Below are 21,405 nucleotides of genomic sequence, written 5' to 3'. Positions count from 1 at the left end.
CAATATCTTTCTCTGTTCTGAAACACCTAAAGCTGGATGTGAAGTCACATTGACACTGCTGTGGATACCCACTATGACTGCACTGGGTCTCACTTAAGGCCTGCTGTAACTACTACCTGGCTACTGTCTATGTTTTCTCAAGGCCCTGAGGCTGCAAAGCCAGCCAGGCTTGTGTCCCTCTCTTCAGGGTGGCGAGATCCCCAAGGCCCCAGTTGGGTCAAGAGGTGCCACCTGGGAACCAGGGACTAGTGTGAAAAACCTTAAAAGTCTACTTGTTAGTCTGTTATACTGAGGCTGAGCTGACACTCAAACCACAAGATACAGTCCTTTCCCATTCTTCCCTCTTGCTTCCAAAGGCAGAGGAGGTTTACCCCTTAGCCACCACCACCACAGGCCATGAGGAGTACTACCAAACTCCTGCCAATATTTCCTTAAATCCCAAGGGCTCTTAAGTCAGCTTCTGGTGAAAGCTCCCTGGTCTGAGACTCACCCTTCAGAGAAGCGGGCTCCCCTCTGGCCTGGGGCAGGTCCAGCAATGACATCCAAGAATTATATTCTGAAATTGGGAACCCCAAGAGCCCACTTGATGCTCTACCCCCTTGTGGCTGTGCTGGTATCTAAGATGCAAACATCCCCTTAACTCTTCCTCTGCTTTTTTTTAAGCAGATGGAGCTTCGTCCCATAGCCACCACAGATAGAAATGTGTTGAGTCTCACCTGAAGCCAGTAAGTCTCATAGACTCACTCAAGGCCCTTGACATAGTACCTGGTTATTGCTGCTGGTTATTCCTAGCCCAGGGGCTCTTCAGTTACCAGGTGATGAATGCTGACAGGACTGGGTCCTTTCATTCAAGGAACCTATTTCCCTTCTGGCCCAAGGTGTGTCTAGCAATGTCATCTGGGAGCTAGGGCCTGGAATGAGGGTCTCAGGACTCTGACCAGTGTGTGGCAGAGCTGGTGTCCAAGATGCAAGAGAAGATCCTCCCTACTATCCTTTCTCCTCTGCTCTTCTCAAGCAGAAGAAAGGGGTCCCTTTTTGAGCTGTGAACTGTGCAGCCTGGGATTAAGGGATGGGTGATGCCAGCACTCCCTAGCCTGCCTCAGCTGATATCTCCGTGTGTCACATGCCCTCCCTACAACCCCCACCAAGTCCATTGTCTCTGGGTCGATTTCAGCACCAGGATTCTCTTAAGAGTTACAGATCTTGTGGCCAAGGCTGCATTTCAAGTTTACTTAGAGACTCAGAGCACTGTACCCCTTGGTGGTGAGGTTCGTGAAAACTCAAGTTGAGACTTCTGGGTTCTGCAATTCCCCTCTGGCTAGGGCTGCTTTAAATGCATACTCCATGGGTGGCTGAGTTTGCTCTGGTTTTCCTTTCTGTGCTCTCCCTCCCCTAGCACCCAGAGATGGCGCTCCACACCATGCCACGGGTGCTGCTGGGGGAAGCATGGGAGGGGTGGCATCAGTGATTCGGGAGTGTTTTTGCTATCTCTTCAGTGCCTCTCTCAGGGATATGAAGTTAAAACCAGGTACTATGAGGGCCCACCCGATTCTTTGTTCTTATGAAGGTGTTCTTTCTCTGTAGACAGTTGGTGGAACCTTCAATTCTGGTACCTTGCTCTGCCTCATCAAGTTGTGGTATTTCCAGATGCTTTTTTGAATCCTGCCTCTAAAACTAAGCAACCAACTTTACTGGAAATATTTTGTTCAGAAAAGGCTCAATGAGCACTAAAAATGTACCAGGAAACAAAAGGAAGTCAACACATATTTCAAAAATCTTTCTGGAGAAGACCCATAGACTAAATCCGAATAAACCCAGACAATTATTTCTAGAGTCTAATACTGACCAGATAACTTTTTACAGCCTCAATGTATTTTGAAGAGGCAGTCACTGCTATCAACATGAGTACTTCCATAAATTTCATTGATTTGTTATTATTATTATTTGCCTCTTAACTTCTAATTTCAGGTTAGGAATGTATTTAAATTGGTTTACTCTTGATTTTTGGACTTACTCCTTGCAGCCTGGGCATCCCTTGCTAAGCCCTTCAAAGTGCTGAAAGGCTTTCGATCAAAGATTTATGTCTCTATGGCATAATTACTCACCATGTAATTTGTGCTGTCTGTGACTATTCTGAAATATTCGTAGTACGTTAATTGTTTTACCTGGAAAACAGATCTCAGCAGCAGCATATTCTGATTAGGGCATCACTCAAGTTTATTATATACCAAATATATATTTGAGCACCCACTAGCATTCTACACTGTGGCACATGTATAAGGTGCCCTAAGAGTCTCTGTTTTCACAAAAACAAAGCAAGCAATAACACAGAAATTAAGTAATTATTTGTAATGTATTAGGAGACAAAGGACATAAATAATAAAATACTACACATCAAAGGCCTTCCTCTTTGAGGAAAAGATGTGGAAAAATGCCCCTAACCCCCAAGTACCTGGCAGTGTGAGAGGAGTGTGAGATGAAAAAACATACATTTCAACAAAATATCATCCTAGTTATCAAGGAATGCATTGCCAAACTGGGTCCAAAGGCATAAAAAGAGGGCATTTCAATACAGCAAAGTCATTGTTCTGAAAGGAATAACAGGATACTTTGTTTGTTAAGTGAATGGTGGTCAGAAGACTCATTCCTGGAGAAGATGATTCTTGAGCCAAAGCTGTAAGACTGAGTAGACAAATGGCATTGGTGAATTAAGGTTATGTTCTAAATAAGCACGTTTTCCCCCAGGAAAATTCTAGATGCTTTTGTTCCTAGCATCAAGTTAAGAATGCTATTTCTTCAGGCTCAATAAATGAATGAGTACTTTTTTAAAAAATTCAAGCTGATGTATGAAAATGTCACCTTACTCGGAGTTTTAATATGCAAATGCAGAACTTTTAACATTAGTGATGACATTGCCTTAGGAGAGTCTGAAGAAGAACTAAGGCTGCAATCATAAGGAAAGCAGATTATAACCCTGTGGAGGCTGGCAACCAAGGAGCAAGAGATCTGAGAATGTTCTTTCTAAATCCAACATCTTACATAACTCGTGTGGCTTAAAGTTACCTAGTGAAGATTAGCAAAGTGGATTCAATCATGAGCTCTATTAAAAAAATGAAAGATTTTAGTAGCTAAATTTCAAAAGGAGCACATTTTATATACTAGAACTTTTAAAAAGTTTATTTCAGGCTGAAGAATTATATTTTCATAGTATTCTAATATAATCATGCTACTTAAAGCATGAGATTTTTAACAAAGCCATAGCCAATAGCACTGTATTGCTTCATAATCATGGTAGTGATAAATATCATTTCACAGATGGGATTTGAATACTGTTTGTTCAATGAATTATCATTTTAATATTCCTGAAATTCTTTTATTATATGACTTACACAAAAACCCAGACTTTATCAATGTAATCAATTCTAATATCACTTGGTTAATGTTTATTGATTATTTTAATTTTCCTTTTAAAAGTTTTTCATTTCATTTTGATGTTGCAAAATAACTAAAGGATATTTCAAGACTTGCTAACAAATATAGAAACTTCACATATGATAAAGCCTTCATGTCAAAGCAGTAGAGAAAAGATGAATTCTATTCTAAGAATAGTATTGAGAAAATTGCTTAGTAGTGTAGAAAAAGATAAAATGAAAGCACACAAATAGCTCAGAATAGAAAAAGCTTTTCTTAAATATGACTCAAAATCTAGGAACAATTTGAGGAAAGAAAAATAAATGTGCTCACATTTTTAAAACCATATGAAAAAGACCAGAGCAAATAAAATGACAAATGAAAAACTGGGAAAATATTTGTGACTTATATTAGGCCAAAGGGTTAATATACCTAATATATAAAGAGCTCTCAAACATAGAGAACATTGTAACATAAGAAAGGAAAAGAGGCATGCATGAAGAGTTCATTGGAAAACTAATGCAAATGGCCCTTAAAAATAAAGATGCTCAGTCTTACTCAAAAATAAGAGAAATGCAAATTTAAAATACTTTGCAATATTATTTATCACCTATCATCACCTTTCCATTACCTATTGGTAGAGAAGGGGATTTGACAAGATTTACTTGGTTGACAAGATTTAAAGAAGCATTGCTGGTAAGAATCAAAATGTTGATGAAATGAAAGTATTGATATGATGAAAAATAGCACAACACCTATACAGGGAAATCTAGCAAAATATAGCAGAATTGCATGAACATTAATTTTGTGTTTAACCTTAGTAGTAGGATAAAATTACCTTTTTATTAAATGCTGATATGTTCCTACTTAATAAAGGATAAAAGCTAATCTGAAGGGATCAAACTGCTTTCAAGTAACTTAATCCTTAAAAGTCAAAAGCAAAATGAAATAGACAGACCTAACTACGAGAGTGATTGCTCAACAACTCAGAAAGTATTTCAAGTGAATTTAAAACATAGCAATTTTGCTAGTGTGATAAGTCCTCAGGATAAAAGCAAAATTAAGAAATCTTAGATTGTTTTGAGTAATATCAGTTGTAATAATAATATTGTTAATCTGAAACTATTATGTATATACACAAGCACACCTAGACATACACATAGTTGAATAAAGGAAATGAGGGATAATATTAATCAATATTTTAGTGTAAATATATATATATATATAAATACTAAAAGAAGTTGAAAGTCTGTAATTCTACATTTAAATTCAAAATATCAGGATGAACATATCTTTTTTTTCCTCTGGAAAAAGCAAAAACAAACACATATTCCTAACTACATCCATTGAAAAATTCTAGAAATAATTACCCAGACCAGGAACAGTGAGCCCCTAGCACCCAGACTTTTTCATGTAAATACCGTTTGTCACTAAAGCGAACCAAGGCATTTGGAATAAGTATCTGATTCAGATGCGTCTGGAGCATTTTACGTGAGAAATCAAAAGATGAGACAATTTGGCATCAAAATGAAGAACCTGCAATGATGAAAACATAAAATGTTAAATCTAAAAATGTATAATTTAAAAATTCAATTGTTACTTTTGGAGAATGCTAAGGAATCAGCTTATTATTCTGAAAAGCAGTAAGCCAAGGGGAAGTACATAGTGGTTATTATGGCCTTGACTTGATTTCCCAGTGTAATCAAACATATGATTAGATAAATATACATATACATGTAATTCCAATTGTTAAGACAGAAGTTATAATTAAATCAACAATTACTATTTTTTGCCTTGATAAAATTAGTGGTTCTAGGGACTCTTCAGCAATAACTAATTCAATGTTACATGAAAAGTGGAGACATTTGTAATGGATGGATCAACCTGACATCACTTGAATTTGCTCATCCCATTTAATATCATGAAAGAGGCAACCAGACATTAATTGTCCCTCGATGTGTTACAATAGAAGGTACCAAGATGCTGCCTATGAGATGCTCGTGCCAAAACACTGACTCAAATCTCACAAAGCCTTCGGCTCTAACTACAGTTTATATTATACACAAAGAAGAGAGGGACATGCCGGGTAAAACCATGACATTGCAAACTCTGAAATTCAGACTGCGGAATATTCCACAGGACCAACAATCTTGACTCTTCAGCAAATAAATTACTGGAAAAAATAAATACTGAAACCTATTGATTAATAAATCCTTAAAAACATAGCCAAATTCAATGAGTTGATCTTATTTGAATTTTGATTTAAATCATATATAGGCATATATGCAATGATAGCTGCATATATAGTTATGGTCATAGTGATAAGTCATAGTTATGAAGGGACTACTTTTTCAGACATTATAGATGTTGCAGAAAAGAAGACACTGTCCCTGGCCCCAAAGAACTTAAAATCTGTTATAAATAGGAGTGAACAGAATCTAAGATCGGAGTTTTTTTCTATCGACTGAGTTAATCTTCCATTGCATCCTCCACCACAGCACATTATAAGCCTTCTCTAGTCTTGTGCTGTCCCTAATGTTATCTACTAGCCACATGTGGCTATGAAGCCATTCAGTGGAGCTGCTGTGACTGAGAAAACATATTTTTTATTCTTACTAATTTCAATTCAAAAATCAATGCTTATTTGAGTTCTTAGAAATATTTTAAGTATAACTGGAACAGCATGAGTATGTGAATCTACTTTTCAACTGCGAATTTTAGGAAGTCTTAATAACACAGCTCAAGTATTTCCAAGGAAAATTTAGTGTCCAAATTAAGATGTACTATAATTATGAAATAGACACTTGATTTTGAAGGGTTGCTATAAAATAAATTTTGTGAAATAGCTCATTAATGATTTTTATATTGATTACATGTGTAAATGATAATTTTATATACTAATTAAGTAGTATTAAATTCATTTTTTACTGTATTAATGTTGCTGTCTGAAATTTTTAAATTATAAATATGTAATTTATAATTTTAAATTATTTGGATTGTTTCTTTTTTCCAGTATTTATTAGGTGTTTACTATATGTCAAGTTCTATTTAAAGATGAAGAGATCACAGTTTCTGTCCTCAAGGAGCCTAAAGTCTAGTGGGTGAGGGAGACATTTAATTAAACATTACCACTCATTCTGATAAATGCTAGAGCAGTGCTGTCCAACAGAAATGTAATGTACAACACATTATAATTTCAAAATCTGAGTTATATAAGACTCAAATGGTGCAGTATCTTCTTTCCAAAGATGCCACAGATGTCCCAGACCACACTGCTACTTTTCCAACAGCACCCTCTGCCAAACGCATTGACTTGGCCAGAAGTCCTGGGTATACACCACACCAGTGCTGCCCTTTTTGTGCTGAGTTTTCTTGCCTCTTCTTGACTTAGAAGAAATGTTCTTGGGGGATAGGATAGGGATTCAAACGAACCTTGGTAGTATTATACCCCCAAGATTTAGGTATAGTTCCTGCTTCAGCATAATTTAGTCTGTCTTGAGTGATGCAAACTATCCATCCATCAATTATCTAACCACCTATCTACCCATGTATCTATCTGCATAGCTTCTCTGTTTCTACCATATGTTATGCTCATCTGTCTCTCTGCCTTAATTCATGCTGCTTCCCTTACCTGAAAACCATTTTCTTGCCTTTATTCTAATCCACCATTTCATAAGAGTATGCTGTAGGACTATTTTAACCATTGTTCTCCCTTTTCCCTAAACTCCCAGTTCCCTTCTATGGAAATTGTGACATAGTTTTTTGCAACTAACTACTTAAATTATTTTCTTTTACAAAGTAATAGTAATTGTATATCTATTACTTCAGACCCCTCTTTTGAGACCTTTTGCCTCTCTGTACCTTCATGAAGTCTAATCAATATCCTATACTGGAGCTTTGCAGTGTGCTGCAGCAGCATCAATCATTTTGAACAGAAGTTTGGCTACCATCATGCAGAGCCATGACTCAGATGAGGAAAGTGAGGTGCTTAGGTGCACTTCATGATATCACAGGGTTGTTCAAGTGCTGATGTTGAGCTGCAAATAGTTTAATATTACTGAAAACTTAGGGGTAAGGATGTGGAATAGTGAGAGGTCAGATGGGACAGGCAGGTAAGGGCCTGATCATGGACAGCCCTTCTATGTCCTGGAATGCAATTGGACTCTATCCTAAAAGCAAAGTGGATTAAAAGTGCCGTGTGGATCAGGAGAGGAACATGATTTCAGATGGGCATGTTTAGAATAACTGACTTTGTTTCAGCCTAGAGAATCAGTAAGAAAGAACAAGAGACCAAAGACAGAAAAGAGTTTAGAATGTTTCATCCATGGTCGTAGCTATAAAAATAGAAAAAAAGATTATTCAAGATGTCAATAATGAAGACTTGAGAGGTTGAGGAAGGAATCAAGGCAAGGAGATCAAAAGGACCCCCCATCTTTACTTGGCCTCCTGGGTTAATGAAAATCCCATCCACCAAGATGGGTCTTTCACAAGGCTATTGATGTTACAGCTATGTCTTGAAGACCTGAAGACTATGCGTGTGAAAATGAGGTGGATGGTAATAGAATTGAAGAGAATAGTTCCTAAACAACTTCAAAATAATGAAGAAAAGTCTGGTGATTTTGATAGATAGCCAGATTTGGGAACCATGATCAATCTTATAATCTGCCTACTTTGTAAAACACACTTAAAAATTCCAACACTCAGAATACTTCACTGAGAACCCAAAAGTTAACAAGAGGCTCTTACAGGTCCCACCAAATGATCACCCTGTGTGCCTCTGCCTGCCTGCTGCTAAGTCGTTTCCCAGTTGGCAGCTATCAGGGCAGCCATAAGAATAAGTTCCATGAGACTCAGCTGAGAACTATGAAACTGAATGTGGGAGCTTTTAGGAAGCAAGGGAGAAACAGCAGCACTTGGACAAACTGCGGATATAGAAGAACTTTTGGAGATGAACACAATCCCCTATGAAGGAGAGCTCATACAATTAGTCATGTTAAATTGCCAAGGTACATTATCAGCATGAGCCACAGCTGCCCCATCTCAGTGCCAGGGAATGTTATTTTTACTCTTACAGTTACAGCAAGACTCTAATTACTGAAACTGCCGATGTCACCTTAATTACAGTTTTATTTAATGATCACATTGGGCGCTGCCGTATGATGTGGAATTTTTTTAAAATAAAATACGGCAGAGAAGTGAAGGAGGAGAAATTAGCTCTCAATGTATTATCGTTCAGCTCATTGGGGGGCACACACTTAAGAGACGCTATGGCGCAAAGAGCTCCCATTCACAGAGAATGTTGTTGGAGTTTAGCATTTGTTATTTAAGAGATAAGAAAACAGCACATTTTTTAAACGCAGGCTCGTGCTTTTCCAGCCAGTCATTATTGGAAATAATTATCATTCATACCTGTATTTCTCAGTATATAGAAACCTGTTAGAAACACAACCAATTTAGAAAGTTCCTACATGTGCTGACAATTTGCAAAATTTTTTTTTATGCTAAATTATTTATTTACTTCTTTTTTTTTTGGGTTGAAAAGGTCTTTTTTTATTATTTTTTTTTATTTTTTTTAATTTTTTCCCATTTATTTTATTGCATTTTAGGTTTGGGGGTACATGTGAAGAACAGGCAAAATTGTTGCATAGGAACACACATGGCAGTGTGATTTGCTGCCTTCCTCCCCATCACCTACATCTGGCATTTCTCCCCTTGCTATCTCTCCCCAGCTTCCCACCCCCCACCCTCCCTCCCCTATTTCCCCCCAACTGACCCCAGTGTGTAGTGCTCCCCTCCCTGTGTCCATGTGTTCTCATTGTTCAACACCCGCCTATGAGTGAGAACATGCGGTGTTTGATCTTCTGCTCTCCTGTCAGTTTGGGTCCTTTGTAGGGACATGGATGAACCTGGAAACCATCATTCTCAGCAAATTTGCAAAATTTTTGAATGCCCTCTTGAATAACTGAACCAGGCAGACTCCATGAGCTTGCAATGTAATCGTAGGAATAAGAGACAAATATATCAACTGCACATAAACAGCTGGGCACTAAACATTCCCAGAAATTATGTGACAAGCATGATTCTAGGCAGATGTGGTCAATGCAAATCATAAAAGGCTCAATATGGAATCCGCCTTAAGAATTATCTGTTTCAAATCCTTCATTCTAATGGTAACAAGAGTGAGACACACAGAGGTTAGGGCTTTCCCAAATTGCACAATAAGTTAGTGACAGACCTGAATTTGTAATCCAGGGACTCTGGGTGTCAGGGTTGTGCAGGGTCAAATCTTAAGCAATCGTCAGAAGAAGAAAATGGAAGGAGAGTGTGTGTGTGTGCCTGTTTGTGTGTAACAGAGGTGGCAAATACAGGAATATCCACATGCAGATACTATCTCCAGCACATCCAGAGACAGAGACTAGCAACTGAACATGCCATGATTTGTTACATATATAGAGACAACACAAAGAAGGATGGGAGAAAACTTAGGGAATTGGGTAAGAAGTGGTGAGCAATATATGAACAACTACATTCCTGAATTTGAAGGGACAATTGAGGGCCATTTCAAAATTACAAACAAAGAAAAAGTGCTTTGCATGATCAAAACTTTATCTTGTTGATAAATCTTGCTTCTGCGAGTAGGACAGATTAAGTGTGGAAAAATCTGAAGCAGTGAAACAACGAGAAATAGGGCTGTCACTGTGAACTGGATATATGTTGGGAAACAGGAATCCCATAAGGATTTTCATGAAAAAATAAGCGAGCAACTCGGAAGATTTTACTCAATATTCAAGGAATTTGTTTTAAATCTAAGAACACAAGTTGGTAAGTCAAATAAAATACTAGTGGTGTAAATTTGGATTTTAGAATAAGAAAATAAACTCTGACTTTCTTTTAGATGGCATTGGGTCTCCCAGGTAAGGATATAACATAATGAAAACAAAATATCCAGTTATAACATTAATTGGTCAGAGCCAGACACTGAGAGTTTGGCATATTTTGAATACAACAATTATCTTCAAATGCTTGAATTCCTAAGCCTATTAAAAATATAGACTATTAAAGCTTTACTTGATCAAATTTTTAAAAGACTATTTTGTTCAAAATACAGTTTATTTTATACCCATAGCTTTTAAAAATTGGAAAATAATAATGAGCCTTTCCTATACTACTCTGATACTGTGGAATCATCCTCAAGATTATCAGAAATCGCCTGTAGCTCCATGAGGCTAATGTTACTCTTTATGGGACATAAAGCTGCTTTAGCATCAGGCTTATTGCAGAAGGCAGCTTGAAGAGACATATTTGCCCTGCTTAAGCCTTTAAAAACTTATAAAAATAGCAAGTGCATCTCATCTGGCTCTACTGAAATAACATCCCTGAAAAGAAAAAGCATTTCAACAAGCCTGAAAAACAAATGTCTCCCTAGAGATCAGGCCGCTCTTTGTAGAGAAGACTTTTTGTCAAAGCTCTTGGGGAGTTTTATGTAGAACCAGATGGGGCAAATTTTTCCTTTTATTGCCTTCACCTCTAATTGATGGGTATCCAGAGAGAGCCTGATTCGTAAAGTGCAAGAAAACCATCTTCATCTACACTCTTTAAGTTCTTTGCAAGAGGTTTATTTTCAGGAAGTCTAGTCCATTGACAAGAGTACAATCAATGCAATTAAAATGAACAAATCGCTTTGCAAATCACCACCTCTAATTTCTACAATGAGCCTCCTGTTAAAATCTATGAACACTTTTATGGCCTTCTACTTTTCTCTGTGGAATTCAAATTGCTAAACATTTATGAAAATGTAGAAAAGTTGGAGATAAATCCAACCTTTAGGATCAATACATGAAACTACTCTTAAAATCCGATCTTTGTACCCAATTCTTACCTTTGGGAGTAAACGATGCTTATTTCAAATTATTGCTAGAGAGGGCTGCCTGATTTGTGCTTCCCTTCATCCCTGTGGTTCAAGTCAATCCTCAAGGAAGTATCAATAATTATCAAGGAAACCTCCAAGTTAACATAGAAATATATATACACATATATGTGTGTGTGTTTGTGTGTATACATATATATATGGCAAATGTTGTCTGCACCCAGCTCATGATCTCATGGCACTAGCCACCAGAGCACATGGCAAAGTTGTTCTATTGACTCTGCAGCCCCTACCTGGAAGACCAAATGAAAGTGCTGGAAAAGAAGGATGAAAAGGAATTTCAGGATAAATGTCTCATCTCCATTGTCCCTGGGCTGGATGATTCTGAGATCTGTCATTGATCTGTGTTTCTGCACTAGACTCAGCTTCTATATTCCAGTGGCAAGCCACTCCATAAACACAGCCTTTATTAGCTTCTGACACGTCCTTGCCTCTCTTCCCCTTACCCCTGGCAATGCTCCCTGGAATTACCTCCCAAATAAGCTACTCGATTTAAGGTCTGCTTTGGGGTAAACTAAAATAGTTTGTTATAATATTTGTCCATGGAAGCCTAGGTAGGGAAGAAGCAGATCAGGGAGTACAGAACCTTCTTCACCCCAATCTCTCCTCTGACAATGGCATCCTGAATAGGCAAAAAGCAATGCGGCATGTTGTAGCGCATTAGTACATGTGCTCTCCTAAGAACTTTGTCCCCTATCTCTAAAGACAATTCTGGTGGACATACCTGGGATGCTATGGCATGTATTTCCATTATCTATTCCTTCTATTTTTTGTCCAGCTGTCCCAAGTAACCAAAAGCAGGCTGTAAGTGTTTTCATGCACAGCAAAGCCAAGTGCTGTGCATGGAAGTTGAAATATTTTCTTTGAAACACAGTATAAACTTCAAGTTTGAGCCTCAGATTATTCATATCTTCCTGGAATCTGCCTCACTTCACTTTCATAGAAAGTCATCCATAAATGAGAGAATTGGAAATTTGAGAACTTGGCCTGGCGTGGTGGCTCATGCCTGTAATCCCAAAATTTTGGGAGGCCGAGACAGGCAGATTGCTTGAGGCCAGAAGTTCAAGATGAGCCTGGGCAACATGGTAAAATATCGTCTCTACAAAAAATACAAAAATTAGCCTGACATGTGGCATCTGCCTGTGGTCCCAGCTACTCAGGAGGCTGAGGTGGGAGCATGGCTTGAGTGCAGGCAGCAGAAGTTGTAGTGAGCCGAGATCATGCCACTGCACTCCAGCCTGGGCAGCAGAGACCCTGTCAAAAAAAAAAAAAGAAAGGAAGGAAGGAAGGAAGGAAGGAAGGAAGGAAGGAAGGAAGGAAGGAGAGAAAGAGATTGGAAAATTTACATCAGTTGCCATTTTATATTTGCATAAATCAAGTGCAATTTCTGTAAAGTCTAAGCTGATACCCTTTACAGGTATTGAAGGAAACATTTTCAAAATCTGTATGTTTCATCAGAAGTTTACATGCAATGGGAACTCTCTTCAAACCAAAGTCTTCCTGAGGTACTTTTTTTTTAGCATTTTTTGCCATCACTGTCTGGAGATTTACCATTTATCAAGAAAACTAGTCTGCCCATAGTTGCTCATGGATAGAATGGACAGAGGGGTAATTTCAATCCTAATGCCTGATTAGGTGCTTGTCCCTCAACAACAGGCTAGGTGGCTTCCAGCTATGACTTCCTTCCTCCAACTCTTTTCCCCTCTGGCTGAACTTCAAGATCAAAGTGAAATTTATCTGCTTAACGTAATACCTGCTTTTCCCAATTCATTTATCAATGTTTGGCTGATTTCTTTCCAAGAGGCAGATATTTGGGCATAAATATTTTCTATTCTATATGTAATATGTATCCCTGGGTAACTTTCATCAGGGATGGCAGTAAGCTCTGTGAAATGATGGACTGTTTTCCTTCACATTACCTTCCTCCAGGTAAACTACTCCGTAGATTAGTAACTGGTTTTCCTTGATTTATTTTTGAAGGTTACTCCATATTCCTTTACACAGTACTTTTCTATGAATTATGCATGCTGCTAAAGTCCAACACCCAGCAAAGGCAGTAGACTATAATTTCTTCCCTTGTAATTTACATCATACCACCATAAATGACTTAAGGTCCTAAATTTTTCATTCAGAAGATACAGCTTGATACACAAATGGGAGGTTTTCAAGCCATCCAATAATGCTTCAATTGAGTCTCATTAATTTTATTTTGAGCTTTATTTTTCTATGTTTTAATTATAAACCTTATCTACATACTGAAACATAAATATATAGAACCTACATTGACCCCTAAATATGAAACATCTGAAATATGAGCATTTCCTGTTTCTTTTCTACCTGAGGCAATAGGGTGAGTTGAGAATCAAAAACAGAAGAGATGTGAATGGGAAAAAAAAAAAAAAGATAACATCTCTAAGATTTAATGTTTTTTTTGTCTTTAATTATCATAAATTATCCTGGTTTGTTTCTCAAGCCTATGTAAATATCACATTTTGGCTTTTATTCTTTTTTTAATGAATTTCAGAATTTTCTGATTTTCATACAATGAATACGTATTACTCTCACAATAGCAAATGTTAAAGAAATATCTTTAAAAGTAAAATCCATTTAAGAATAGCAACAACTTCCCAAGAAAAGCTTTAATTCAGGCTTCAATTCTACCTCTCATGCCATTTCTCTTTCCTTATAATTTTTGAACATTGATAGGAATAATTGTTAAAAGTTGAAAGGACACAAAGGCATAAGAATAATAGAAAGGACTTAGGGGACTTTCGAGGAAGAGTGGGAGGAGGGTGAGGGATAAAAGACAACAAATATGGTGCAATGAATACTCCTCAGGTGATTGGTGCACCAGGTTCTCACAAATCCCCACTAAAGAACTTAGGTAACCAATACCACCTGTACCGCAATAACTTACAGAAAAATAAAATTAAGGCCAGGCACAATGGCTCATGCCTGTATTTTCAGCACTTTGGGAGGCTAAGGCGGGCAGATCATGAGGTCAGGAGATCAAAACCATCCTGGCCAACACGGTGAAAATCCATCTCTACTAAAAATACAAAAAATTACCTGGGTGTGGTGGCACGCACCTGTAATCCCAGGTACTCAGGAGGCTGAGGCAGGAGAACCCTTGAACCCAGGGAGCCAGAGGTTGCAATGAGCTGAGATTGCACCACTGCACTCCAACCTGGTGAGAGAGCAAGGCTCCATCTCAAAAAAATGAAAATAAAAATAAAATTTTTAAAAATAATCAGAATATAAAAATTCTGGAAGAAAATGGTAGGGGATAGAGAAAGTCTCAAGAGTTCACAGGAGACCATCTGTTTTACTGAAGTATGGGACAGGATTAGCCAGGGGAATTAGGTGTGAGTTCAGATCCCAGACAAGACACCAAGGTAAGTTACAGGGGGAATGTGGGGAGGATTCAAGGAAGAACTCAGAGTGGCTAGAATGTTTATTTAGAGAACAACAGAAATTATCTGATGAACTAGGTAAAGCCCTTGTCATTTTTTGTTTAACTTTTTCCCCCTTTATTGCTTCGATGAACCATGTTTTAGCCTGTACTTGTTATTCTCTATGTGCCTCTTCTGTTCATGGAACTTTCTCCTTTAGTCTTAAAAATCATAGGCTAAAGAAGCAGGAGGACCTGAGGAATTCCCAAACCTTTTGATCTCAAGGTATAATCACCTGACCAACAGCAGAATCAGAAAGTCTGGGGGTGGGGCCCCAAACTATGTTGTAATCTGTTCTCTAGAAGATTCTGATTATGCAGCTAGATTTGTTTCCCAAACCTAATTGCCAGAGATACCTCCTGTGCACTGCCTTAGATCCTCTCTGCTCCTCCTTGACACCAGCAACTGTTTGCTAAATAACCACTTTTTTCAGATGTCATCTGGCAATACCTGGCTTCAGTGGCCTTATTCAGTTTTCAGTTTTTCTACTGGGCTCCAGCCGCCTGGGACACCTTTAAAGGTCAGCTTCTCCCTTCTATTCCCGCAAGCAGGTTTAAGTGTGTTTAATGCCTCGCAGTTCAGCTTTTGACGAATGGGAATGTAAGCCCAACTGTAACTTTCTGCAACCACCCCTTGGATAGAAATTCTGAGGCACATTGTAAATGGCTTTCTATAAAGTGATGGCCAACTGAAAAACAGACGTTTCACTCACCCACCCTCTTTCCCAGTTTGTCTGTTACCTTTGTCTGTTACCCTTCTTCCCTGAGATCACTTACCAAAATAAATTGTCTACATATAAGCAGAGTGGAAGAAATTGAGCCTATTGGGGTTGGGGGAGACTATTTATTTTAAAGATGAAACAACAGAACACTATTGGCATTGCTGTTTAGGCGAGCCTGCTGGGAAGAACTGGACAAGTCCTCTGTAGAGAAAGAAGGGAATTCAGTGGTTTCCATTAACATTGCTGAAGTTTGGGTTGGCTTTATTTTGGCTGGTTTTTCACTTCTCTTGAAGAGTGAAGTTTAATGAGAGCCCTGCATTCTTCAATAAAGCAAATGGGCCAGACTCAGTGGCTCACACATATAATCCCTGCACTTTGGGAGGCTGTGGCAGGAGGATCACTTGAGCCCAGGAGCTCAAGACCAGCCTGGACACCGTATTGAAACCTTGTCTCTACAAAAAATATAAAAATTAGCTGGGCGTGGTGGCGCATGCCTATAGTCTCAGCTGGCATGCCGGGATTGCTTGAGCCTAGGCGTTCAAGGCTGCAGTGAGTTATAGTCATACCACTGCATTCCAGCCTGAGCAATAGAGTGCTCCCTTAAAAAGTAAAAATAATAATAATAATAAAACATATGAAAGTGACAGCTCAATGTACATTTAAAAAATGTTTTATTATTTTTTACTCCCTTAAAAAGTAAACAAAAATCATAAATGAAAGGGACAGTTCAATGTACATTCAATCTTAAGTAATTGCTAAAATATATTTGCATCTATCTATAAAAACAGATAAATCTTTCCATAATTCATCAGAGAGTAGTGGGTTTCAATAATTGTGTAGTATAACAGGTAACTAATGTGCTTCATGAAGCACTAACTTCCATGTAAGTAATTTTTTCTATGTGTTTGTGTATGTACATGGGTGTTGGGAGAAAGTCGAGACTCCTTACCCACAAAAAGATAGTGAATTCCAGGAACAGTTTAACTTACCTAGGAAGAGAAAAAAACGAATGCAAATATTGCTACTAAATGCATCACAAAAATGACTTCACCTAAGTGTTTTGTGCCATATTTTCTAGCATCTGTAGTGTGATTATAATAATAACCTTCTTAGAGAAGGAAATCTTTTTTTCCGAAAATTATGCTGCCCTCAATCATGAATATTGCTTCAAAATTCATATTTACGTTCTGTTTTATAAAGTTGTATTTTTCTAAATACTTTCTTAGCCCACATGTCATGCAAATGTTTTGAAATCATCACAATGAAAAGCACTGTGTTCAACTCTAAGAAGGCAACATTCCATTGTGGATGTTGCTTTATTATTTTCCTTTTCATACTTATATTCATACATTTTAAAAATACAGTATCTCCTAAAGAATCATATTTAAATGATGTTTGATTTAGCAATATATTTGAGTGAAATACTTGCTTTCTTTTTAACTCACTTACAGGAAGGCAAAGATACAGCTTTGTGGACAAGGAATGACTTTGTCTACATTCTACATAAATTATGCATTTCCAGTAAATCAAAATTTCCCCAACTGTTTTTCATTTTTTGTTGAAAATATTCTACTTTTTACAATGCATTTTTATATTATTACAATCAAAGGGTTGGAGCTACAATTACAAAGTTGCAGGAGAATGTGATCATTTAAGAGTTTGATTAATTTTTGTTTTTTTAAATTGTGTTTTGCCTTAGAGGACTTCACAATTAGTTTCAATTCAAGTGATATTGTTTAGAGGTATCACCCAAAGATTACAAAATGTTCTTTCTCTATTTCATATTACAAAAAGAAAAGTTGTGAATCGCTATTGACCCTCAGGAAATAAATGAGGCTGGTTGTAAAAAGCTTCACATGGATAGAATTTAAAAATCACTTTCTAATTTTCTATGTTTTAGAAATGCTCTTTAAGACCAACTGGAGGTACCAGTATGGCACATGTAAATTTTACGGAAGTCAATTTCATACAGAAACCAAGTTGACGTCCAAGTCAATTATACATTCATACATACAGACACACAATTGTGTGTGGGTGTGTATCTTTTATTATTTACAGAAAGCTATTTATGAAACTTTACTTTCATAAAAAGACAAAGTCAGATTCTTTTGTGACCACAGACAATGTTGTAAAATGAATCCTGTCATTTTAGCAGACTATATAATGTTTTCATAACATTGTAGTTAAAGATGCAGGTGCCGGTACAACCATGTAATGGATCCTACCCAGAAATAAAAGGGGAGGGGATGCTTGATTTAGGCAACAGCATGGATGATTCTTAAATGCACTTTTCTAAATGAAAGACACCAAATTCAAAAGGCTGCACACTGTATGATAACCTTCATGTGACATTATGAAAAAGGCAATCTATAGGAAAGGTAAACTATACCAAGATCTGTAGTTCTCACAGGTTAGCTGCCTCTCAAGGGAGCAGGAGCTATCTAAAGAGTGGCCAGACAAGGGAATATTTAGAGTGATGAAACTGTTCTATGTGGTACTTTGATGCACACTTGATGCATTTTCACACCGCAATAATAAACTTAACCATATGCAAACGTTTCTTACAGTTTTTGATAGCTTCGCTGAGGTATAATTGACATAAAAAGAACTGTACATATTTCACCATATATAAACATTAACTCCAGATAAAGAAGAAAACCTAAGAAACACCATTCTAGACATCAGCCTTTGGAAATAATTTATGACTAAGCCCTCAAAAGCAATGGCAACAAAATCAAAAATTGGCAAGTGGGACCCAATTCAACTAAAGAGCTTCTGCACAGCAAAAGAAACTATAAACAGAGTAAACAGGCAACTTACAGAACAGGAGAAAATATTCACAAACTATGTATATAACAAAATGCTTATTTCGCCAGAATCTATAAGGAACTTTAACAATTCAACAAACAATAAATAAAGAATTCCATTAAAAACTGAACAAAAGACATAAATGGACACTTCTCGAAAGAAGACATATGAGCAGCCAACACATACAAGAAAAAATGCTGCACATCACTAACCATTAGAGAAATGCAGGTCAAAACCCCAATGAGATATCATCTCATACTAGTCAGAATAGTTATTATTAAAAAGTCAAAAAAAAAAACAACAGATGCTGGCACGGCTGTGGAGAGAAAGGGAACACTTATATGCTGTAGGAATGTAAATTAGTTCAGCCGCTGTGGAAAGCCATTTGAACATCTCTAAATAAACTTAAAACAGACCTACCATTTGACCCAGCAATCCTGTTACTGGGTATATATCCAAAAGAAAATAAATTGTTCTTCCAAAAGAACACATGCACTCACATGATCATCACAACACTATTCATACTAGCAAAGACATGGAATCAACCTAGGTGCCCATCAACTGTCAATTGGATAGAGGAAATAGGGTACATGTATACCGTGGAATACTATGTGGCCATGAAAAAGGAGAAAATCATGTTCTCTGCAGCATCATGGATGTAGTAGGAGGCCATTCTCTTAAGCAAATTAATGCAGGATCAGAAAACCAATTACCACATGTTCTCATTTATAAGTAGGAGCTAAATATTGCTTACTCATGAACATAAAGATGGTAACAATAAACACTGGGACCACAACAGGATTGGGAAGGAGGAGGACAGAGGTTGCAAAACTACGTATTGGATACAAGGCTCAGTACCTGGATGACTGAATGAGTTGTACTCTAAACCTCAGCATCACACAAAATACCCAGGTAAAAAACCGGCACATGTACCTCCTGAATCTAAAATAAGCATTGAAATTATTAAAATAAAAAGAAGCTTGAGGACAGATACTCTTTTGCTCTACTTACATCTGTAGGCAACCTAGTGTTTTTGTAAAACAAAAATACTTGATGATTATGTGGAACAAATGAATTTAAAAAAGGTATGAATTTTTTTTTTCTATCATAGGTTGAATTTCTTATCTTTTTTAAAAAATTTATTTATTTTACTTTAGGTGCATACTCTATCTGGCATTTCTCCCCATGTTATCCCTCCCCACCTGCCCCTCCCTCTGTACCCCCCACTGTCTCTCCCCTACCCCCCCCACTACCCCCAGTGTGTGATGCTCCACTCCCTGAGTCCATGTGTTCTCATTGTTCAACACCCACCTATGAGTGAGAACATACAGTGTTTAGCTTTCTGTTCTTATTTCAGTTTGCTGAGAATGATGGCTTCCAGATTCATCCAAGTCCCTACAAAGGACACGAACTCTTCGTTTCTTATGGCTGCGTAATATTCCATGGTATACATATACCACATTTTCTTTGTCCAGTCTATCATTGATGGGCATTTGGGTTGGTTCCAGGTCTTTGCTATTATACACAGGGCTGCAAGGAACATACATGTGCATGTGTCTTTATAGTAGAACAATTTATAGTTCTTTGGGTATATGCCCAGTAATGGGATTGCTGGGTCAAATGGAATTTCTATTTCTAGATCCTTAAGAAATCGCCACACTGTCTTCCACAATGGTTGAACTAATTTACACTCCTGCCAACTGTGTAAGGGTGTTTCTATTTCTCCACATCCTCTCCAGCATCTGTTGTCTCCAGATTTTTTGATGATTGCCATTCTAACTGGCGTGAGGTGATATCTCAGTGTGGTTTTGATTTGCATGTCTCTAATGACCAATGATGATGAACATTTTTTCATATGTTTGTTGGCCTCATATACGTCTCCTTTTGAAAAGTGTCTGTTCATATCCTTTGCCCACTTTTGAATGGGGTTGTTTGTTTTTTCTTGTATGTCTGTTTTAGTCCTTTGTAGATTCTGGATATTAGCCCTTTGTCAATGGGTAGATTGCAAAAATTTGTTCCCATTTTGTTGGTTGCCAATTTGCTCTAATGATGATTTGTTTTGCTGTACAGAAGCTCTGGAGTTTAATTAGGTCCCATTTGTCTATCTTAGCTTTTATTGCCATTGCTTTAGGTGTTTTAGTCATGAAGTCCTTGCCTATGCCTATGTGCTGGATGGTTTTGCCTACATTTTCTTCTAGTGTTTTTATGGTGTTGGGTTTTATGTTTAAATCTTTGATGCATCTGGAGTTAATTTTAGTGTAAGGTGACAGGTAGGGGTCCAGTTTCTGGTTTCTGCACACTGCTAGCCAGTTTTCCCAACATTATTTATTAAACATGGAGTCCTTTCCCCGTTACTTGTTTTTGCCAGGTTTGTCACAGATCAGATTGTTGTAGATGCGTGACATTGTTTCCGAGGCCACTGTTCTGTTCCATTGGTCTATGTCTCGGTTTTGGTACCAGTAACATGCTGTTTTGATTACTGTAGCCTTGTAGTATAGTTTGAAGGTGGGCAGTGTGATGCCTCTGGCTTTGTTCTTTTTGCTTAGGATTGTCTTGGCTATGTGGGGTCTTTTGGCATTCCATATGAAGTTTAAAGTGGTTTTTTCCAGTTCTGTGAAGAAGGTAATTGGTAGCTTGATGGCGATAGCACTGAATCTACAATTACTTTTTGCAGTATGACTTGCCAGTCAGATGCACTTTCTGGATGAAGCAGCACTCCTCCCCTCCTCGGTCTGCCCTGAGTGGGCTTTGCTCACCGTGGTACCAGACCTGTTGAAATGCACCAGGTACCTTGGTTGGAGCTAGGACATCTCTGTATTTCTGTGTCTCTCTCACTGGGTGTTGTACGCTGGAGTTGTGTCTAATCAGCCTTCTTGGATCTTCTTCAAAAGGTATGAAATATTAAAATTACTTAGCCCTTTAATAAAAATAATGGTATCCGAATTTGACAAATAAATGATTCTTTACATCTGAGACTTCGCTTAAGCTAAAATAATAATTGCTGCAATCATTTATAGGTAATTAAATTTTAATTCAATATAAAGGTTTTTTTTTAACTTTTTTTTTTTTTTTTTGAGACGGAGTTT

The sequence above is a fragment of the Cebus imitator genome, unplaced genomic scaffold (genome assembly GCF_001604975.1).
Source record: "Cebus imitator isolate Cc_AM_T3 unplaced genomic scaffold, Cebus_imitator-1.0 Scaffold236, whole genome shotgun sequence".
Taxonomy (NCBI): Eukaryota; Metazoa; Chordata; class Mammalia; order Primates; family Cebidae; genus Cebus; species Cebus imitator.
This window is presented reverse-complemented; position numbering follows the sequence as displayed.